The sequence below is a fragment of the Varroa destructor genome, unplaced genomic scaffold, assembly GCF_002443255.2.
Source record: "Varroa destructor unplaced genomic scaffold, Vdes_3.0 BEIS01000001.1, whole genome shotgun sequence".
Lineage (NCBI taxonomy): Eukaryota > Metazoa > Arthropoda > Arachnida > Mesostigmata > Varroidae > Varroa > Varroa destructor.
Genome location: NW_019211454.1, coordinates 57,645,881 through 57,668,703, shown reverse-complemented (window position 1 = coordinate 57,668,703; position 22,823 = coordinate 57,645,881). Strand labels below are relative to the sequence as shown.

At 43.2% G+C, this 22,823-nt stretch overlaps 1 protein-coding gene and 1 long non-coding RNA gene across 2 annotated transcripts in view; one reads left to right on the top strand and one right to left on the bottom strand.

The window, feature by feature from the left end:
* LOC147758858 (uncharacterized) overlaps nt 1-22,823 on the top strand; it is a 43,972-nt gene that overhangs the window by 10,364 nt on the left and 10,785 nt on the right. Inside the window, exon 2 of the long non-coding RNA XR_015319505.1 lies at nt 6,872-10,564. This is a non-coding gene — a long non-coding RNA (uncharacterized LOC147758858). The remainder of the gene's footprint in view (nt 1-6,871; nt 10,565-22,823) is intronic.
* The window catches only part of ft (cadherin-related tumor suppressor fat), a 55,666-nt gene that overhangs the window by 26,576 nt on the left and 6,267 nt on the right, over nt 1-22,823 (bottom strand). The gene's annotated exons all lie outside the window — the stretch shown is intronic.

The following is a 22,823-nucleotide window of genomic DNA, read 5'->3' as shown; positions in this document are numbered from 1 at the left end:
GCATTTTCTGGTAATCTGATTAAAACGTGTCAGATCTACACGCCAGACTGGAAAGGCGCGTAGTTTTACATCTGGTCGTACCCTAAACTAAACAATAAAGAACATAATATAAAAGATCACTTGACTAACCTAAATGTACAATAATAGGACCACTGGGTGTCATTTGCAACAACATCATTTGATTTAAACGCCGAACTTAAACTTGTGGTCGGCTTGTTCTCCATGCCTTTTATCTCCGTTCGCTCCCAGCCTTGTACTCAGGCATTTTGTTATTTAGCTCATTATTAATCAACCAATACAAACCCTGTTATGTTCGTTCACCCACATATATCTCAATATAATGGTTCTTTCAGAATGCACGCTAAAGAACACACCCCACTACGCTGGCCCAGTCAGAACCTAACCTTTCTTTTTTTCATATATTTTTTTTATCCCTATTGAGATCTATTCTTATACATTGTACTATAGAGGTTCGTTAATCCGCTCCTCGGGTTGACACGCAGTGTAGACAAATGCCAGCATGAAGGAACCGAGTATCCGTTTTAGGTTCAGGTGCCTCCCATCCAACGACCGCAGCTCTTGTCTTTGCCCTCTTTACCGTATCAACCTAAGAAAGTTGCTACGCAGTTCGGCAGAGTGTTGTGACTCAGTCATAGTGGTGGCCCACCTGACCAAGCCTGGCCATCAGAGCCTACATGCACATACTTCTGTGCGTGTCCTACCTGCAACACAGGTAACGGAATGGCCAGATTGTACAGGCAATCCTGTCGGCCGCCGCCGCTGCTGCTGCTGTTGAATCAGAGGCAGAATCGAAGAAATAACTTTTCGCATAGGGACACATCGACTGCAACAGAAGAAGCCATAAGATCGAAGCCAGCGGCAGCTGGCGTGGCTGACCGGCCACTTACTCTACACCATATCAGTGCTTCACTTGATTTCTGCGCTTGCTGCTGCCGCCACCGATGCTACCTCTGTTGCGCGCTGACTGTTAAACGCCACCTCACGACGTGGTGATTGGCGGTGACGCTGATTCCGTTAGCAGTAGCAGTGCCACCAAATAGCGCCAGCTGACTCGTAGCGGTCGTGAACCGCCGTGTATACCTGTATCGCCTGTCCCCCAGTATACACACAGACAGGCAAGCAAATATACGCAAAGACAAGTCGCTTTAGCGTATAGAGAGATCACAGCGGTCAGACAAGACCCAACGACAGCAGTAGAAATGGCGGCGGCGAGCTGGAGTCGTAGGTAGGGGCCACGACATCAGTCGACCTTCCTGTCGGCGATGCTCAATTGGCTGCTGCAGTAACAACAGCGGTAGTCGGTCGTGTCCGTCGATCTTCGATCTGCGACAGTAGATCGATGTTCGCTGTTCGACGTTCACCGAAGTTCGATTCGGATGTTGAATTAGCTTTGGCTTGTGATCACGAAGTGAGTGGAACTGACCTGACATATTACCCCCCAGACGAACCCTACGAGCTTCATCGTGGGTTCGCCCGACGTTAGGAGAAGCAACAGCAGCGGCAGCAAAATTAACAGCATGCACATCTCTCTTTGTATATAAGCGTGTAGGACAAATAATTCATGTGGTGGGCCTGCGATCTCTCTAACAGCAGACCTCAAACATGGCACGCTCTGCCGTACAGTCACACACAGGTGCTCATACTAGTTAACAACTGGTAGTCATCGTAGCCTGAGTATGGCGACTGCTAGTTATAGTAGCGATGGTAGCTAGTTCTGCCGAGTTAAGCAATACATTTAGCCGAGAATTTCAGGTAACACTCGAGTCGGTAGATGCAAGAACATTTCTCAAAGTGAAACGGCTCTATCAGACTCGTCGGTGTTCTCGCAGTCGTGAGCTGCGGGCCACGAAGGCAGCCATGAATGGAATGAATAAAAATTAACGAATAAGAACCAAAGCGAAAAACTAGGTGTCTGCCTAAGGATCTTGATTTGTTACTTTTCCTGCGGACGCTGTCGGTAGCGCTCGCTTACTGAAGAAAAGAATCAGGCCGGATCAACAAGAAGGCGGCAATGAGGATTGAACAAGGGCACTTTTGTACTGTCCGAGCGTTCAAAAAGTTTACTCACCGTTAGGACAAATCTAATGTACAGCGCGGTCTCAATCTAAAGATTTAACCATGCGATTTTATGGGGTGACTTCGTGTGCTTCAGGTGATGTTGTTGCTGCATTTTTTGTGTTTGGATGATGCTTATTGAGATAGACGTGCAGTAAACGTTATTGCAGCCTGAAACAACGTATTTCGTATCTTTGTTCACCCGAGACATACATTGCTATTCCAAGTATAGCAACTATATCAAGCGATTTGATAAGCTTTAAAAACAAATAATTAGTTGGATAGTGGCTGCTAGTCGCGGGCAGCCAATGCTGAAAAACATTCAAGCCTTCATAGTCGTGCAGTTCCTGCGAACTGCGTCAACTTCCAGAGAAGTAGATACAAGCCCTCGCTGTACAAGTGGGTCACATCAAAGTACACATTGACCCGTTTTTAGAAAACATGTTAGAAAATGGATACTCATTAATAATAAGTTATTAGTTTCACATTATGTTTTGCATAGAGTTTATAAAGACATGTTTGGAAGGTGAGCAGAGCTACGAGATTCCATAGCATATAATTCTCTTGAAAGGCAAACGCTTAGAGCTGCACACACGAATTTTAAGGTAACAAAATGGAACGCGATAAACAAAAAAGATAACCAAGGAACTGGTGCCGTTTTCGTTTGAAATCAAACGTTTTCGATCCAAGAAAACAGGATCCGTACGTATGTGGGATGTTTGGTCAAATGCTTTTATGTGAAATTGTTATTTTCGCCGCATAAAACAAACGGATCTGAAAACGTAACAGTCCCCTTCTCTCTCCTCGTGTGTATATATATATGTATATATAAAGGACTGACACCGAACGGTCGCTTCCTCATTTTCTATTTTTTAGTATTTTTTTTTCTAGTATCTCTCAAGGTATTGCAGGTTAATAGATATATTGCTCTTACAATATGTGGCCATATAAATATGTGGTACGGCTTCTGGCTTTGTATGGTTTCATGTATGAGAGCTGTTTTGTTAAAATCTTTTTCGAGTTGGCGGTGGATGTGCTGCGATGCTTTTAGCACTTGTCAGTCATAATATATTTATATATGTTCAAACGCCACTTTTTTTTTTCCTCATCGGCATTTTTACCTCGGTCATTTATTTCGCTCGGCCTGGTTCTTTTCTGTTGTTATATTTCTACTTCTAAACTTAATTATGACTGCCCACGTTCGGTAATTGCGGTGATAGCGACAACAGCAGATGAAGTCATTGAGTGGCTTCACCGTAAGGGACGAGCACAGAAAATACCGTTTGATAGATGTTCATGGTTCATAAATGAGCAGTATCAGGCCCGCTGTATTGCTTTTTAATTTTACTTCATTAAAACAAAAATCCGGTGAGGGGCAGTCCATTTTAACGAAACAATGGTTTTTGAAAAAGTTCGACAAATGGGCCCATCAAGGGTTCCTCCTTTTTTCAATAGGAGAAAAAAGAGTCTTAGAATAATAGTAGTCGTGCTAGAAACGTCACCGTAACTAACCGGAGAACGTAGATAATTTTGAAATGAGCAAACGTGAAGATCACTGTCGGCCAGTGAAACACAGTATGAAATCGACGATCGGTTATTGCGTTATTTGTTTTCTCACAGTCCGGACCAGATGTTAGAGAACCTTGTGATACTGTTTTCTGCTCAGATGCTGAGGCTTGCGTGTTCAAGTTCGCTCATCATAAAACGTGTCGGACAAAGTAGCCGTAGGAAATCTGCACCGAGTCTTCTAACGGTGCGGCCAAGTTGACCGCATCGAGGATAACTGGTCATCGAACTACTGTTTCTTACCGACTCCAAAACAAATCACCGCAAAAGAGAAATTAACCTGGCTATCATTACTATTCGCCTTCCCTGACAACTTTGCCGATTTGATTCCGGCACACCGCTATGCATGCCCTTCCTACGTCGGACATCGTATATTTCTATCCTTCAATATTTAATTATCCTATGAATAACGCCTACGGCATCGATTCGCACCGGTGGAACGATGCCAAGCGCCTGCTTCTCTCTTTCTCTGTGTCTGTCTGCATATATATATATATATATATATATATATATATATAGAATGTCAACAGCATTAAGCGGCCAGCTAAGAAAGAGCAAGGCTGAGAGACAAATGGAAAGCGTAGCGTGAACGGAACTTGGGCTACAACGGCGTTCCATGTACACCGCATTCTTCATTAGACGCAACGACCAGCGTAAAACACAATATATATCTTGTTTTCAACGACATCCCCGAGTGTTATCGTCGCCGATATTGTACCACCCATAGCGTCTGCGCTCATCGAAATGCCGCAATGAATATGGCTGTATGAATCAATGGGTTAGAAGTATGACCAATTGAGACATCGTATTGTATATATATATATCTACGTAAGAGGTAGCTAGTGCTGCTTCAAGTAAGTGTGGTTAAATTACGATACCACGAAAATACGGCAAAAAAGCAGTCGAAGATATTCAACATTGTAAAAAACGGCCACGGCCAATACTGTATTGTGCTGCGATTATTGCGATGGTTGTTCAACTGTATTTAATTCTGATATCTTTTAGAATTTAATATGCTGTTTTGAATGAAGAATAGTTTTTACGTTACGTACCTTTACAAATGTTCTGCGTAGGAGTGCATGCTCTGCTTGTTTTTTTAAGTAGTTCAAGTGTAAAGGCAGTGTGTATATAAGGCTTTACTGTTAATAACGTATTTGCTTAAAAATCTGGGACAGACACTTATTGAAGCCGAAAGCCTTCCATGTGGCCGACCTTAGACTGATTCTACTATTTCTTCAAACGTACTTGATGCGGCTAAGGTGTTTGTTCTGCATCTGCGTTTGAGTTTATTCTCCATTAAATAAACGCTAATAGAGCTGCTGTTAGAAGGCAATTGCATGTAGCTTGCCGTTGCTGCTAGTTCTGGTGGCATTACATAGTCGCGTGCGTGAATATCCTGCGAAATACATAGATTCCACCATCATTACGATCGTCTTTTGAGTGCGCATCCCCTCTTGCCGACTCTTCCATGGGCTTCCGTCGCGTGAGTCTTCGTCTCGTTTGTGTGTGGGTAATGTCATCGCTTTCATTCCCAGTCACTGCTGTATAGCTGTTGCCTATGCCTGTTATTGTGCAGCTGTAGCAGCGGCGACAGCTTAAGCCGGATCATTGTGACCATCATTATCATCGGCATTGGGGCTGCCATGTGCCGGTCACGACACAATAGGTTGACAGGTGATACGACGCGGCTAGAAGTATGCAATAGATGCGCGCCTTCACAGCCACATACACGCGCACAGATCACAACTCTACGAACGTGTCACTTAAATTATATGTGTATAGAGTGAATTCCTCTCTCCCTGTCTCCTATTTCTTCTCCGTTTTCTACGGGCAAAATCGACCCGTCGCCGCCATACGCAGAAGCCGCAGAACTCCGTTTTCTGACGGTCTTTCCTTTACGACCGTTTCCGTGCGTTCCAGAAATGAACACCAAGACAACAGTGCACCGTTCAAAACGACGCTAATAGCAGCAGCGGCTGCAGCAATAGATCTTCCACGTTTCCTCGACCTTTTTTTACGCCGTTTGTGTAAATTGACACAAACGTCGCCTTCTAGCGCTGCTAAAATATTGGATGAAGACGACGACAACGACCGCGACAACAAACGGAATAGAACTATGCTCAACAGATGGAAACGCCGGTGACAACAAACTTTCCTCTGTGCGTTTTTCCTTCGCACTCCTGTGTCAGATAGCGTCAAAAGTGTCATTCCATCCTGACGTCGCTGCCTCGTTTTTGTTGTGTCTGCCTCGCTGATGTGGCCGAGTTGACTCGACTCTGATCTCCCGTTTGCATTTGTTCCATTAGACTTTTTTAAACAATTTACGATGATCGTGATCCGTCATGGTCTCGTGGCGGCAAAAAATTGCACCAACTGCCAAAGGGAACCGATGAGGAAGCAGCTATTAGCAAGTAAAGCGTTTGTGCAAACAAAGTGCAGAGCCTCATCTTAGGAAGAGAAAGGATGATCAACCGAGAATAACAGGGAAAAACAACGAGGCGACAGCCGACACAGATCAAAGATAGTGTCAACCGGTAGAGAAGCGATTATCATAGGACGAAATATTGCACCTGAATATATATGTATAGGGCAGTTCGCGACGTTCTGAAAAATATATATAGAATTTGTAGCCTGGATTATTAGACATCGTTTAATAGCCTTTGCTTAAGGGAGCACTTGGAAAAAAATACACAGGTACTATAGTGAATGTGATGTTTGGATACCTACATTTAAAAAATGAAATCGACGCAGCAAAACAATAATGGAAAATGCCTGAAGTAAAAAAAAGAAAGGTTTCCGTCCTTTTACGAAATGCTCTGGGGTAGAAAATGTCAAAATAAGCATAGCTGTTAAGTCACGATAGTCATAATTTGGTGATGATAGGTGATATAAAGATGAAGTGATTCTATGAGAACTAATTGGATGAAAATTGGCTCGTGTAGACTACTGGAATAATTTTTTTCCTTTACCTTCTTCTTTGATCACGGAGAGACTTGTCCTTAAATCCATGCAGTCTAACTCAGCACTACTTAAACCAAACCCGTATATTATAGTTCGCTGCCATGCATAGTGGGAAAAGTATTTTGTCAGCGTAAATTATTAGTTATTGGTTAATTGGAGACGAGATTAATTACTCTTCGTTTCTCTCTCGATTCCTTCTACTTATCTCAACAACTGGACGATAGAACATTTAAAGAATTAAAAGTAACGTTTGCTTGTGTACTTATAGGGATCACTGAACTCGCCGCAACTGCCGCTATTAGCATCGATTTCTCCTCAGAAACAATACCAAGATTGGTGATAGGGCGCGTTCTCAAAAATATGCGAACTATGTGTAAACTATAGCATTGGCCAAAAGAACAGCAACTGAAGCAATCAAGGAGGGGGTACGTATAAGAGCAACAGGCAGATCGCACAGAAGATACGGAACTTGGGAACGCCCCACTCTGATCTGGTCGCGTCAACACGCGTCTTCGTAAACGTTTTGGCGTTGCACACACCACGGTTGTATCTTGTATTGTTCGTCGCTACTGCTGATGCCACGGTTTCTGCTTATTCCTGTGTCTAACACCAGAATCAGCACTCAGACCTTGCTGATCCGTATACTGTTAATTTATACACCGATCAGCGGCCTTTGCTCACAAAAGCCACTGGCCTGTTAAGCGTACATGGATGAAACAAACGGTTTAGGCTCCATTTTCTCAAGTCGTCCTCCCCGCTGTCGTAACTTTGTTTTGGTCTGATGCTACTACTTTCATCCTTATTTCTAGTCTGAGGTGCGACAGCATGAAGAACAGAGGGTGGCCCCAGAACGAGTGTAACGTACAGATAAACAGGACAAAGTTAACCGCCACCCTACGTGGAAACGAGTCGAACGATCGGCACTCCTTTAACTTTAAACGAGGCTTGGGTGCTGCTCTGTGGACTTATCATCCATTCGTGGGCTTCATATTGTGCTTGGCAATCGGAAGGTTTGCAAGACGCCGGCTTTGACAATACTTGCCGTTATGCTCGAGAACCTGAGGATCCACCAGCGAATATCCAAAATCGGGCTGTCCTCACCTTGTGCCTACGCCGCCTCTTTCTTATCGTCTCCCATAAGCTAATACTCCCGGCGTGATCAATGAACGGCGCCGGTGACTTTGGCAGTGATAGCCCCATATCGTATCTGTAAAAAAGCTATTTAAGCGCTGCCTTCATAAGTAGCACAGAAGAACTGTACAGATCCTTAAAAATGCTCGAAGTTTGGCGCACTTAACTGATACAACGATCTATTACTTTCGGCTGGAGATATTGCGCTGCCGCAGGAAGTGTATGACCCCGGTCGCCTCAAGTATTTTACTTAGATGAACTCGCTATTTAACAGACACAGTCTTTAACCTCTTGACAGATTAACAAAAGACTAATCCGATACGGGAGCAAACCCCCTTTGACAAAAGCCGCAAATTTGCGGGAGGCGTCATGGGTTTCACTCGATTTTTGTTGCTGGCAATATGTATTAGCAGGTTTTTCATAAATTATCCCACGAATTCTTATTCTTAAAGAAATCGATTTTAAATACCATTCCTCTAAAGTCTGTAAAACAATTTTTTTGTCCCAAGTGGCTACATCAAAGCAAATCTGCCTTCATCAGCGAACATCTATGAATCTTTAAAGGTCTTCAGTCACAAACTGGTATACACAAAGTTATCGCTTAATATACTGGAACAGAACTGTAGCACTGCTTCGTGAGAAGAGTAGGAATCTTTCGGTCATGGTACGACTCCCGTTAACCACATCTATTCTCAGCTGAACTTCAATATGTCACCCACTTTTCCCCTCTACATTTGGATATATTTACTCTGCCTTATTATGGAGTCTTTATAGTAATCGCTCGTGCGAGAAGAAGTTCTGTCTGCAAAAAAAACATGACGAGACATCTGAAGCCTGCATCGCACTATTTCGGACCACGTGAAGCAGTCTCTCCAAGTTACACCTTTCTTGTGCTCATCGTTGTAACAGAAGAGTAAATTTATTTTACAACACACCCTAACTACCTACGATTGAAGGAACTGCCTTCATGTGTTAAACGTTTGAACTGCGCAATCTATCGATATGGATAGGCCAACAGCTGATCGACAATTCACTCTTATCTGTCTATAACCGTTATCGCAATTTTTTTATGAGCCTTCTTTTTAATCTTGTTCTGTTCTTTTTTTGTCGTTGTTCTCGTCATCACTAAAGTAGTCTGAGACATCCGCTGTGCCGCCGGACCGTCCCTTCTAGCTCGCAGGAACCCAGCCGGCACCAAAATATAATCATACCAAACCTAATGCTAATTGGTGTCCCCACCACGTCTAGGGCGCTATTTCTATCCGCCTTTCGTTCATGTGTTTATGTGGCCGTTTGGCTGAGACTGTTTCGTCCTCTCGTTAAAGAGTCGCCTCTGTAGTACCTGATGTAAACTATGAGCTGCTCGTTGGTTCGTCAGCGTAGTGAAGTGCTCAGGCACAAACAGCAGGCCAGTGACTCCAGTTTGTTAACGTCAGAAGGAGCGGCAACAACAGCTAAAACAGCAACAGTAGCAGAAATAGATATAGAAGCTATAAGCAACGATATAAGTAGCTAGAGAAGTCTTCGTGACGACTTCGACGTTCGCAACAGAATAAGTTCTCTTGCTCGTTGAATTAGCTGGTAACTCGGGCTATACTATTCTATTCTCTGCATCGTACGCCAAGTTCTACGAGGCGTTACAGAAGACAAACGTGGATAGAACTATAACTCCTCTCACAGAGAAAGGAGCAACGTATCACTTAGACAAACAGACAGACACCAACCGACACTTACGCGTACATACATTTTCATACGGAGCGTCGAGCGACCGGGAAATGAGCACCAGAGTGCTACGATGAGGTAACTTTTACGGTGCCTACTGCAACCTGCCAATTAGAAGTGTAGATCAGCGATCACCAGTAATAACAGCAGCAGCATTAGTAGCAGATGACAAAACCCTTTTGTTACTACTACAAGTTTGTCAACAATAACGCTAGCAACGACAACGACGAAAGTTGACATCGGTGGTGCACTTCAAGGCAACGCCAACAACTGAACAAATCGTGCTGCTGCTGGATATTCGCATCGGTCATTGCGTCGGGTCGCATTGTCGTCGTCGTCGGTTCTTTTGCTTCTCCTTCCGACAAAAAAAAAGAAAGCCAGGAGCCGCAACGACGCGGGTACATGCATCGGCCCTAGCGCAATTCAAGTTACTATGGTTGTTGCTGTTGTTATTGTTGTTACTGTCGGTGTTGTCGCACTGGCTGTTTCCAGTGTGTTTTCTCGTCTATGTCAGCCGAGAAACAGTATTGGCCACCGTAAAACCGCCGTCATTATCAGAACGACAGTAATAGCAGTGGTAGCAAAAGTTATATTCTGTCACCGCTCCAGACAACCGAAAAGAACCAAGCCAGTCAAGCGAGGGCTTGGGACGGCCTCTTCGTTTCTCGCCCCAGGCTCCCATACGGCCATCACCCAGCTTATCTGCGGCGGGCGGGCGGCCGCCGGTAGTGCCGCCTGCCATCGTAACTGTTGCGCCACGAGTTCGTTCGCTGATGTTGCTTCTTGCTTTTGTTGCTACTGCTAATTCAGAAGCAGCTGATGAGCTGGTAGCGGCAAAAGCGTTGGTTCGTTTTGTAACACCGACTTCAGAGAACTTCTTGCCCTTCTCTGCTGCTGTCAGAGTGCTTTACAATGAATATTTCTCGTCGTCTGCTAGCCGCTGCTTCTCGTGGCGCACATTGGCGGACAGGCGGCCGATGTTAATTGTTGTTTTAGCTTGTATGACGCTTCTTACAGTTTCGTTTCACTTGGACCCGTTTCGCGCTCGTATCGGAGCAGCTCATTACGAGATGAGAAGATCTGGGAGATTACTGAGGCGATAAGTAAGGTACATACGTGAATATATTTATACTATCGTACCCTTAAAAACAGCTGCCAGGCAACTTAGGTTCATATACAGGTGCCTTTGTTTTATGTACGAAGCTAAGTATACATATGTACGACAGTTCTAGCGTTCACGTTAGAGCCGCCGAGATGCTTATGCCGCATGTGTCACTGCTTATACAGAAAGTTTTGCTGGAATTGTCAAGTTCCGAGTAAAGGCGGTGAAACCATCAGTATAACAATGTATATTCGGGGCGTGACATCTAAATCCGTACCTTTCTCGTAAGTTATTCCTAGGACCCATCTAATCGAGAGTAAATATTTCTGCAAAATTTTTTTCATATTCTGGAAATATACTTCTCGACAGTTCAGCGCAACTATCATTCACCATAATTATATGCCCACTTTTGGACCTAAACGATTCACTAGTCATTTTAAAAATATTCAGTTTTTAGTCTGCAAACAACTTTTTGACAGTCGCCATGCGTCAAGCGATACCGATTATTGTCAGCCCGCTAACGTGCCGATTTGCATCCTAAAAGTTTTCTTCGGATTTTTCAGAGGCCGCGTAGTAATTTTGCAGACCGACAACTATAGAACATAAGAGTTTATATCATAAATTTGTGAACACATTCGACAACACTTTATCCTCGCTCAAATTACTAGAAGGATGTACTGGTTTTGCCATAGTGTGTTTGCTTCTTGTTCTAGAAAGAACTGGCCTTTTTAGGGCACGAATAGCTAATAAACGCGTGTTTACTACGACAAACAGCCTGCCAAAGTGTGTTCAAATTGCAATGGCCCACCTTATAAATATGATTGTTGATGCATCTGAGTTTATTTTCTCGATATAATACAGAATGAAATCAAATAAATTTGCATGCATCTTTTTATGTATGTATAAACACAGCGTTTTTTACGTAATTTGCCTCACTGTCAGTCAACTCGTAAGTTGATTGTCTCTTGGGGTGTGTGAGAAGCCGTTGCGTATGAAAATGATTTGGCAGGAATCACCTCATACAAAGTTCTTATTTGAGGAACGCTTACTTTTGAGTAGCCTCAACCTTGAAAACTATACTTATATAATGCTAAAATTATTTCATCATCAGTAACTTGTTCTATGATCGTTATAAATATCAGACATCGCCGATCAGTATTTTAACTTCTGAATTCATTCTTCGCAACAATATAAGGGGGACTCAAGCGCTTTAAGCTTTACTGTCAGCCGTTGCCTCGACCTCTTTCACGTATCTTGTTAATCTTCCACTTCAGCGTGTACTTCAATTCCACCTTTCTTATATATATCTTTTTTTAAAGAGCGTATCCAACGCAAATTAAAGCTTTTAGATTTTTTTCCTGTTGATCTTCTTTCCTGCTCTTACTGTGAATTGGCCCACGCGTAATTCTTTTACATATTGTACCGATACAAGGGCGGACATTGCTTTCAGTGGTACTTCGCAGTCTTTACCAGACACTCACTGTCACTAGTTACCGTTTGGTCGTTTGTATCGTCCTTAGGCTCTGGCTGTTTATTTCTGAGAGCGGTGTGTACCAAAAACTTGGTCTTTCTTTTAGCTTGCCTTTCATTATTTCGCTCGTTTCTACTACTACGGCTATAGCAACCATATGTACATTTTTTAAAGTTGTCTCCATTGCAACGGCAACGACGACGGGTTAACTTTTGTTTTTGGCCATCATACTTTTGTGGGTTTTAAGTGCTCCACCGGTTTACGTTTCTTCTTGAATAGTCATAACTTTATTTTTGTTTTATTTTACTTTGGTCCCCGTCTGTTTTCCAATTTTTTATGACATTCTTTTATGCTTCCTTTTATTCCTCAGAGCTACTGCCACTGTAGTTTTTTCGGTTTCTGCTGTTGCTGACGGTCACTTATCAGTCATTATGGTGAATGGACGGAAAAAATTATGGCGAGTACTAACTATCAAAGCAAGGTCACATCGGTAATGGCTGTTCAGATCATTCTGAAGTCTAGAGCTCGACCAGGATCATAGACACGCATCCTGATGCCAAGCATCGCCACATGCTATTATTGACCGTACGGAGAATGCCCGTATGGCACCCGCGCGCGAACAACGTAACACGAAACTGGCCGACGCCGGCCTGTTCCCGACATGTGTGGCAAAGCTTGGCAAAAAAGAGGAGACGGGGTTGGGTGTACGATCATCCACTGAGCAGCATTGAATGCGATCCGGCAAAATCTGGCGTATTATTGGAGCGCGTACTCAACGACGGTCAAGGAAGCAATAGAAAGCATGATGAAGTTCGCTAGCCTACGCGTCATCATGTGTCGAAGAAACAGAAGCTAAAATTTGAAAAATGATGACGAGTCAGAATGTCCCGCGCAAACCTTGACGCAGAAAAGGCGTGGACGGTACTTCGCCAATTCATCCAGCTCTCCAAGTTTCGCAGTGAAAAGCGGACTTCTGCGTTAACTGATTTATCTAATCTGATTCGTTACGCTAACGAAAGCTTTAACTCGAATGCACACTAACGGTGATCTTGTTGCGATAACCGCCTTTACCGAATTCATAACCCAACTGCAAATAATTCTATGGCCTCATCGTCAGGGGCTTCAGCTAACTCTAGATTTGTCCCGCTCGTGCTATGCTCACTTGTGGTACATTCCTACAGCATGATTATGAATTTTTTTAGCGTTGACTTGCTGACTTCGTTTCCGGGACGCACGTAAATAGGTCGGCCATCGGCCGAACATCAAGAAACATGTGTGATGTCAAGTCAGCTTTTCGCCGACTTTTAATGGAGTCGGCTAGTTAATTGATACCGGCCCAGGGACGTCACCAAGACCTGCTTCTTTTTAATTATTTTTTCAATAATTGGATGTATTATATTAGATGAAGAAACGAGTAATTGATATGCTTTCGTTAATGTATTGATTCTGTTTCTGAGAGGTCGATAAAACTTGATTTTTTGTCTGTTTTCTGTTGAATTTTTCTGATAATAAGTGTTTACATATATTTACTTGGCTTTTTTATTTGAAAGTGATTTGACTACATCTGATGTTTAACTTTTCAATCGACATGTGTTAGAAATTCGTTCACAAAACGCGTTTTCACTTTTATACTACGCAGGAAAACAGGTACGAGCAATATGGTTTTTGCAGTTTTTACTTAGAAATATCAAATTCAGTTATATGTGTAACATGTTATTCAACTGGTCGAGATCTGTCGGCTGGCGTCAGTGAAAGCGCTTTCATAGAGAGCATCGTGTTAAGTTTTCATAGTCGAAACACCGTTTTCTATCCTAATATCGAACATCCAATATATAAACGTGTATCGCATTTCGATTCAGCTTATCGAGGGTTGTTTATCGACGCAAGAAGATACCCCTACATAGAATTTCATTTAAAAAATTTTCTTCAGTATCAGGACAAGCGACTGCCACATTTAGTTTATGGCCCTTTTAACGTCAAAACATCAATTTCAGGTATAGGAGAATATATTGCGTTTTTAGTCAACGGGTCTAGATCTATCAACCGGTGTAAAGTTAGCGTCAGCAAAGTTGTTATTTGCGTAAAAAAATATTTTTATATTATGAAATATTCTACAGAATATTGTTGAAAAACATAACTGTTGAAACTGTTTAGAAAAGATGTTCGTCGGATCAATCACTGCAAGTTCCTATCAAAGACTAATCAGAGATTCGTTCCAAAAGAAACATTTGAAAGTAGCTCGAAACGCGTTTTCACCTAACCTTTACGTGGGTGAGATGAACCTCTCAATGGGTTTTGACCATTTCAGAAATCTATCTTAGGTGTGTATGTGTAGCATTTGGATTCAGCCCGGGAAGAGTTTCCTATTGTGATCAAGAACAACCCTTCTTACATGGAATAACATGTTATGTTTTCGTTCTTCGAGATCTTAGCGTAAGGACACTCTATGCTTCGGAAAAATATCTGACTAGCCTTATCTTACGCGCAGCTCTATTCCAGTATCCGGTAGCGAACTGCCAAAAATCAGCCTGATCCGACCGCTTCGGAAGGTCGATTGAAATCAAACAAACAGACTCAAAGCCTCGGTAGTGAATAGATAGATCAATATGATAGGTTTTCCAAGTCTTGTAAGTTCTCTATAGAGGATCGCGGTTAGGGCTACTTACAACACCGAAGGTCGCTCTTGAGATTAATGGTAGTCCTACACTTGGATTCCACAACGGATTCTTAGGGAGAATCTGTTCTGATGCGGCAAACGGTTTGCAAACGGATCTCCCATATATTCTTCAATAAATACTCAAATCGAGATTACTAAAATTTCCAATTGTATTTCTTGAACTTGAGCTACTGGTGATGCTGTTGGTACTGAAGTTTCATGTGCTTTACAGCTTCACTGGTCAACAAATGCCATGCTTCACGAGCTACCTTTATCCTTCGCAGTAAGGCTGTGTCATGTCGTGTTCGATGCTGATGTCCTGGCTGGCTCCCGTTAACAATGTTCCCGCCTTGGGTTGCGATGGTTAATATATTTATGTCGCACGAAAAAAAAATGGGCGGGTCACAGCTAGATGATAAAAGGGGAACGGAAATCTTTGTTATTCTATAAAACACACCGGTGTCAGAGAGAATTCTGGTATATTGTGCTGCTGCTATTCTATTGAGTAGAAGTCTATGTTATGTTAAAATATATGCGACCAACAGTGATGCTGATGCTAAGGGTAATAAAACGCTAATTATATCTAATTTTATACGCGTTACATGTTAAAATACACAATGGTCATGGGTACAGGCCTTACCTTCTTCCCATGAAGGCAGATCCATACAAACACTGACCGACAAGGCTACGAACGTGCGAGGTCAGCTGGACAACTCTCAATTGGTGGCCTTAGTTCATCACTATACAACGGTATTGATGTCCCACTGTAGTTACAAATAACAATGCTGGATCTAAATACGAGCTCAAATAATGATGGTTATATATGAAGCGATCTTTAGGTGGCGACAACGGTATGCGGCGCGCTGTCCTGTTTGCCTTCTATGTACTTTCCATAAAATACAGGACATTCTGGTCGTCCTTTTAAGTAAATTAGCGACAGCCACACTCGCTTTTATTGATCTGGTAAGGACGCCGTGACCACACGGTGGCCTTTCATTCATCGTCCTTTGATGCGGGTTCGCATTGTTTTGCAGAAACGGATCTTCACTCAGATCGACCACACAGATAGACAAGGCACAGCAAAGGTGTATTAGAATAATATTCACAAAATTTAGGACGATTATGATATATTGCGGTCATTATCTACAACTCAAGTTCAACAATATGTCGCAACTCAAATGTATGTATGTAGAGTGCAACGGCCATTCTTATGTTTAGTAATAATGATGGTAGTGAGCAATAATAATGATCATAATTATTACCGCCATAGGGGCCTTTCTTTCGAGAAAATGTCCGTTTTAGTGATCGTGTAAAATCTCTGTATGCAACAATACTCCCGGCTCTATCTAAACAACATAGACAATATCATTGTAGAATAGAACATTGACAAGACCAATAGAAGAACGGCCGCTATACGCGAGAAGTGCAGCATTCGAGTTCATTTAAAGAATACTTGAGGAATAAAAGCACGGGTCATACCGAAGCCCAGAAATTAGCCAACCCTAGTCCTCAGTTATCTCGAGCGGAAAAGGTTATCGTGTAAGACAACGACGATCAGCCGTAGCAGAATCAGGTACGACTTTGATATATGGAGGGGCAAGCAATAAGTGGAAGACACCAAATGTACCACACTACGTACGACAAAGAGCGCCACCATCAGTGTCGCTGTTGCCGCTGTCCCGTCCACAGCCTTGTATCAGTGGCGTAACGCGGAAACAACGCTGTAGTCTATTTCGACTTGACGGCCACGGGTTTCGGTGACTTTTGACGTCGTTTTTAAGCTGCTACAGTCTGATGCAGATACCCTGTCTCAGACGACAGTTAGCTATGTATTTTGAGTGCGAGCTACGTCGATGGCGCTAGTTCTATGGGCAGAAGCAAAGTTGTATTCGTGGGTGTATATAGTAGAGGGGCTCAATAGGAAAGGCGGGTGTTATGAGGGTGGTATGCCTAAAGTTCAAAGCCTTCGTACTTATATGCATGCGTTACAATTGTCGATAAAGGCGCACAGAGGGACAACTGCACTGATTGCTCGACAAGTGGTCTAATAAAACGACGTCAATCTGTTGGTACACCCTGCAGTTCCTTTCGAAGATCTCGAATGCAACAGAAAAAGAACCAAGACGACGACAACAGCAACGTCAACTGCGAGATGCATCGGTTCGGCGGTGCGACGGTCATCTGCTCCAGTCGATATGCGCGCTGGCCAAAAAGAGATCCAGGCAGCAGCGTCCAGCAGCAGTCGTGTCGATCTATTTCGTCGATTTGTTCTCGTAGACGGCTAAATTGACGATGGCGAAAAGACGATGCGGCGACCGCTGATGAGCGTTAAGAACTACGGCGATCAGGAACGATTGCTGTTGTTGTGCGGCGACGGCTTTTCCTTCTGTTTTTGCTATAGCTGCGGCTGTTAGTAGTGTTATCGCCGCCGCCATTGCCGCCTTTACTTGAGCGCTGGTTCGCGGTTCTTCACAGCAGGAGTCACACCCAGCGAGCAAACGCCCGCTCTCTATCTTTTTCTTGCCATGATTAGCTGGCGTTGCCGCCGCTCAAGCGTCAGACATCTATTCTGAACGACATCGGAATCGATCGGCCGAACCATGTCTGGCTCGTTGACTGTAACAAGAGCAACCGGTCTACCTGGGCCTTCTGCCCCGGGACAGCCCCTCTAAGTCCGGGTTCAAGACAGGGACATCGCCAAGAGTCGAGTCACCATATAACCAAATTGAAGCGAACCGAACTAAACATAAAGAGCGAAGCAAATTTTCTCGTCGACGCTGTCTCGATGTTATTTTGGCAGCTTTCGCACTTCGTCGTTTGCTTTTGTCTTACGCATGCTTGTTCATTCCATCTATTTATATTCGATAGTACCGTCGAGAGAAGCAGCATTCCGTAGCTATAAACAAATAAGTTTTTCTGCCGCGTTCACCCATAGAGTTCCCCTATCCGCGTTACTTCTTGTCCATTAAGTACGTAACTGTTTCTAGCTGTCGATAGTACTATGAGCGCATGTTTTATGCGACGTATGGCTAGAGACGTGACTCAGTCACTATCTGAGCCGATATAAAGAGTAACTTATAATAGACTTAGGGTTGAAAGGCTATGATGCATGCAAAATTTGGTTTGTATATTGTCTCTGACAATAAGCACAAAGCGCACTACTCTCTGCGTTTATTTATCTAATGTACTCGCTTAAATGGGAGATGAATAAAGTCTCCAGAAACTCTAACAGCTCAGTTGCAAGGTATTGCTTTTAAACCATATCCAAAGCAACCATACCTGGTTTTAATTGCAAGCCCTTACATATCGTGGCAGCTAAAGGTTAGCCGTTTCCTATCATTTCGAAACTATTCACTTTACAGCCACTTCTGGGTTAACTTAAAAACGCCTTCGTTTTCGAGTATTAGCGGCTAGTAGCACAATCGGTGTCGCCACTCGAAATATTCGTTCTCTATAACTATATATATATATATATATATATATATATATATATATATATATATAGTTCTACAGAACGAGTTAGAAAATCAAGCAATGTTAGCTTCAAAAAGCCTGATTATCACAATGTTGTTTGCGGGAAACTGATGACAACGGTAGACAACTGGTAGGGATGTAAAAGACCCAATTTCGCCGAACATGTTATTTCCAACTTTCGTTATCTATTTATAAAAAAGATACATGTCGGAAGATGTAATCAAGTTACACATCAATGGGTGCGACAAGCAAAAGCTCTGCCATGCTCAGCTTTCTTTTAACACAATTCGCCACGTAGCACAGATCGAAGAAATCAGTACAAACTCCGTTAGTCACTTTTGTTAAGCACACAAATCCGTTTTGCTATAACCCCTTTCGGTGGGTCACCCATTCATAACGTGCCTAAAATATATATATGAGATAGTTTCAGCTAGACATTTATTCGGTAGCGTTTGTAATTTCCAGCAGCGTGCTAATTTCTAATCGGAAATTACCTTTTTTCGGTACTTAGCTGCGGCACGCTATTCGTAAGCAGATGACAAGTGGGGGAAATCGTGTTGACCCTTAGACTGCCGACTAGAGCTATGCCGGTCAAAATATAACTCGAACATTCTATTCGCAAGCCGCCCGTGTATGCAATAGATACTAGCACTAGGCGAAACAATATCCGATAAACTAATTCTCATTCAAGTCTCCGACACCAACCGTCGTTGTAGTCAATCCAAACAAACAGTTATCCTTCGAGATTCATTAAACGTTTATCAAGATAGCTACTAATTATCACTAATCAGTACCGCCGTAGGCAGCCATCTAACGGTAGACGCTGTAGGGTTTACGCTACGTCTGTAGCCGGTACGGTACGTCGGACTCTTCAACTTGGCTGGTGCAGGACGGCTTAACCCGGGCTAGTCGTCTGCTGCATCCATCTGTCACACGCGTACTAATGCGACCTCATACACAATTTGATACAGATTGATAGATCAACACACAAAAATTTCCTACATTTCAATGAAACAAAAGAAAAACGATAGGAAATCTCATGAAAAATAATCGCTGTTTTTTCAACAATATTTATTGCATCCCAAAGTTCAAATTTAATCGCGTTCTATGCAAAAAAAACACGAGCGTCAACTGGCATTTAGGTAGGTCTGTCAATTTGAATATAGCAAAATCTGTTGGCAACTTATCGTATACGCGTTTAATTCGCCAGCAGAAGAACAGCAAAGAAATTGTTCCGTCTTCCTTTCAGCTAGCTCCTCTATTTTTGTTGACGGCATAAGAATTGATTATCAAGTGGGGCTTCTAGTACAGTGACTGCAGTGCCACTTCACCTGTATGGTTTCCTTCGCAAGTTTTCTAGCGCAAATGGCCGGAAGAAAAACGGAACACAACGTGGACAGGCGGAGGAGAGGAGGGGTCGCAGCTCAGCTGCGATGTTCAATAGTCTCCCATCATTTGTGCTGCTGCTCCAGTTGTCGTCGTCGTCATCATCGTTGATGAAACACCGAACAGCGTAAGAATACGTGTTGCAGCAACTCTCTCAGGGAGATAGAAAGAGTGTCCGGGTTGACGAGCCACTGGGATCAGCTTGGCCACGCTCTGGTCTGTACCAACAGGGATCATGGTGAGCGAGGACTATCTTCCTCTGATAAATCGATGAATAAAATTATCGTAAATAGAATCTGTGCACTTGGAAGACACCGGTCGGCACACAAATATACACGGACAAACTTTTCATTGCTTTCGCTCGTTCACTGGTGCCGATTTGAAAGGAGATACAACTGCGGTATCTACCGACAACAGCGGCAGTCGTCGAATGCTACGTTGTTGTCTAAAGCTTCGTTATCGTCATGAGCATCAGCAGCAGCACTAGTGATCACTGGTCATAGAAGCAAAGCTGCCGCATATATACAGCGGTAGCAACAGAATCGGAATAGCCTGCGTGCACCCGCACTGCCATCACGACGTTATTTAGATTTGTCAACTTAACGTTTTTATCAACATCGATTGGCCACCGTAGCGGCTGCGGCAGCCGGCCCGATCATGGTCGTCCCAATATTGAAGACGACATCCAGTCAGTCTCACAGGTACCCTCAACATTGATAGGCGGAATTCAGACTTATAGGAAAACACCTGGACAGAAATGTCGAATAGACATGCCAGTCAGACGAAAACAGTTCAGAGTGACGGAGATATTCACCTAGAGGGAGCCGCTCGGAGACATACAGAATCGACCGTTCGGTAGCCAACCCATCGCCGGTGGACCGCCACGCTGTGTTGACATCTAATTTCTTCGAAACGTATACAGAGGAAAGGAGGCGCGGGCAACAAACACGTTGAGCTCTATAAGACAGATATGTAAATACTAGTAGGTATCGATATCGATGCTGAGATCCATTTTAGACTTTTGATTAAGGCTACGCATCGGTTCGATCGTGTATGTATGTAAAGACGTATTTTCACCGTCACTATTGTTATTAATGCTGTTGCATTTGTCGTCGGACAGAAACGCAACTGTTTGTTGTCTACGTTTCGTTGTGTTGATTGGATTGTTGCGGTCGTAAGTCGAATCAAACACACTGAATATCAAAAGAAGAAATAGGGAAATTTCGATATGGTGGAGCAGTACGCAGAATAAGCAAGGAGCAAACGGGGCTGTGGCGTAGCTGAACGGACCCCCCTTGTCGACTGCGAAACGCGGTCACAGACAAGCGAAATACTTGTCGTAATCAATAGATATACGAGCTTACATCGAGGCACATTTTCTAATAATTATCATTAATTACCTACACCCGTTGTTTTCCGCACAGATACATCTGCATACGTGTGTGCGGATTAGAGAACGATCCTGTAGCACAAGTCAAAACTGGCCCAAATTAATAGCATAGGGGCAACTAAACGATGCATAGAAATTCAACTTTTTTGTTTTAGTTCTGGGAAAACAGTCTTTATTCATAGCGACAGTCATAGGACTCAGTTATTTTGGCCCAGTTACTTCATCCTATTTTTTTGTCGCAAACTCAACTCGATGGATAACGGTGCAGGCCGCCGCAGTCCATATCCAATTGAATGTGTAGTTTTTTAATATGGGTAGACCAGGGATCAAATGAACCTAATTATCATAAACGTTACGTTTTTATGAATCAGGTGGACTATGAACGAAGTCATCTCGTTCAAGTACAATCAAGAAATCTGTTCCTTGTAAAAGCTTAACAGATATCGTTATATCCGGGCTAAGTAATTTTAGATCGAACACAGGATACGCTTAGCTATTATATAATATGCCCGCTGTTAATTTAGTCATTGCATTAGCAAAGCGTTGTCATTCTGTAGCGCCCTCTGCTACGTATTACTTTTCTGCCACCATTCAAAATACTCCTACTGATAGGTATGTGCTCCCTAGGCACCACTGCAACGCATAATCAATGTCACGTATTTCATCGTATACAGACACCCCCGGAGAAGTACACAGGCACATTGGTACACACCTCAGGAATAACATTCTAAATCGACATCAGATCGTACCTCCCAAAAATGGCTGCATCGATTCTATCTGCTCGTACAGGCTTTACACGCGCGGAGTCTTCCCAAAAGCCTCAACAGCATATTGCCATTACTACTAACGCTCGAAACGTTTCTTATAATTCTGCTTGCTCACTAGCGCAGTGTGGCGGCAGTACCTACGACACAGAAACAAAGCCTTGGACGACTCCTTCCTGCTGAGAAAATACCAAGAGTTATCTACTACCGAAGAACCTACCAAGCAGATCAGAGGGCAGACTCTCCTTGCTGTGAGTAAGCTACGAGATAGAGAGTACCATGTCTCGCTTGGCCGCGTAGACAAACCATCTGCTTAGGCCTAAGGATGAATACTTGCGATAGCACTAGATCTCTCAGAAGGTCCTGTCGCCCAGTGGGGTGGCCAATAGCAATGGCCGCTAGGTCCACAGGCACATTGCGATGTGGTGTGGTTTGGTGTAGAGGTTTGTGAATGCTTTGTGTTGGCGCTGCTTGCTGTGACAGGTATCTCCTTTACCGAACAATGTCTGCTTGGAGGCGCTTCTGCGCGATGCGCCAAAAGAGAGCGGAGCGGCAAGTCTCGGTAAAAATTCACCGAGTTGAAAATTCCGATGATTCAAGCGGGTCTACAGCTGAGCACTATCAGGCATCGACACAACGAGGCAAACGTACATCTATGTACAAAATGGCCGCAAAAAGGCTGACAACTCCATTATTCTGCCGAAGGGCTAGGTCAGTGATCGGGCATAGTAGGTATATTTGAGTGGAGTACGAACGAATATTTGCTGTTGGCTGTCTGTTGAAAATGCTTGACTTCTCAATACTTCTATCTGACTTTTGCAATAATAATAATAGAAAATGTTATTCCTTATTGTCTGGATCTGCTCTTCATTAGACAGAAATACTTAAATGAATCGATTAAGGATATCACCGAGGGCCGTAGCGGGGTAGAGAGCCGCAGAGCAATGGAGTGAGGGTTGGATCGCTCAAGTACATGTTTATACAATGCAATCATAATCTCAAGGACAGTTATAATAGTAATACAATATAATTAATTACAAATATTGTCACAATTATGATATTAGGCAACGATAAACTTAAATTTGCACTAGCCCAGTATTTGAATATTTTATCCTTTTCATATT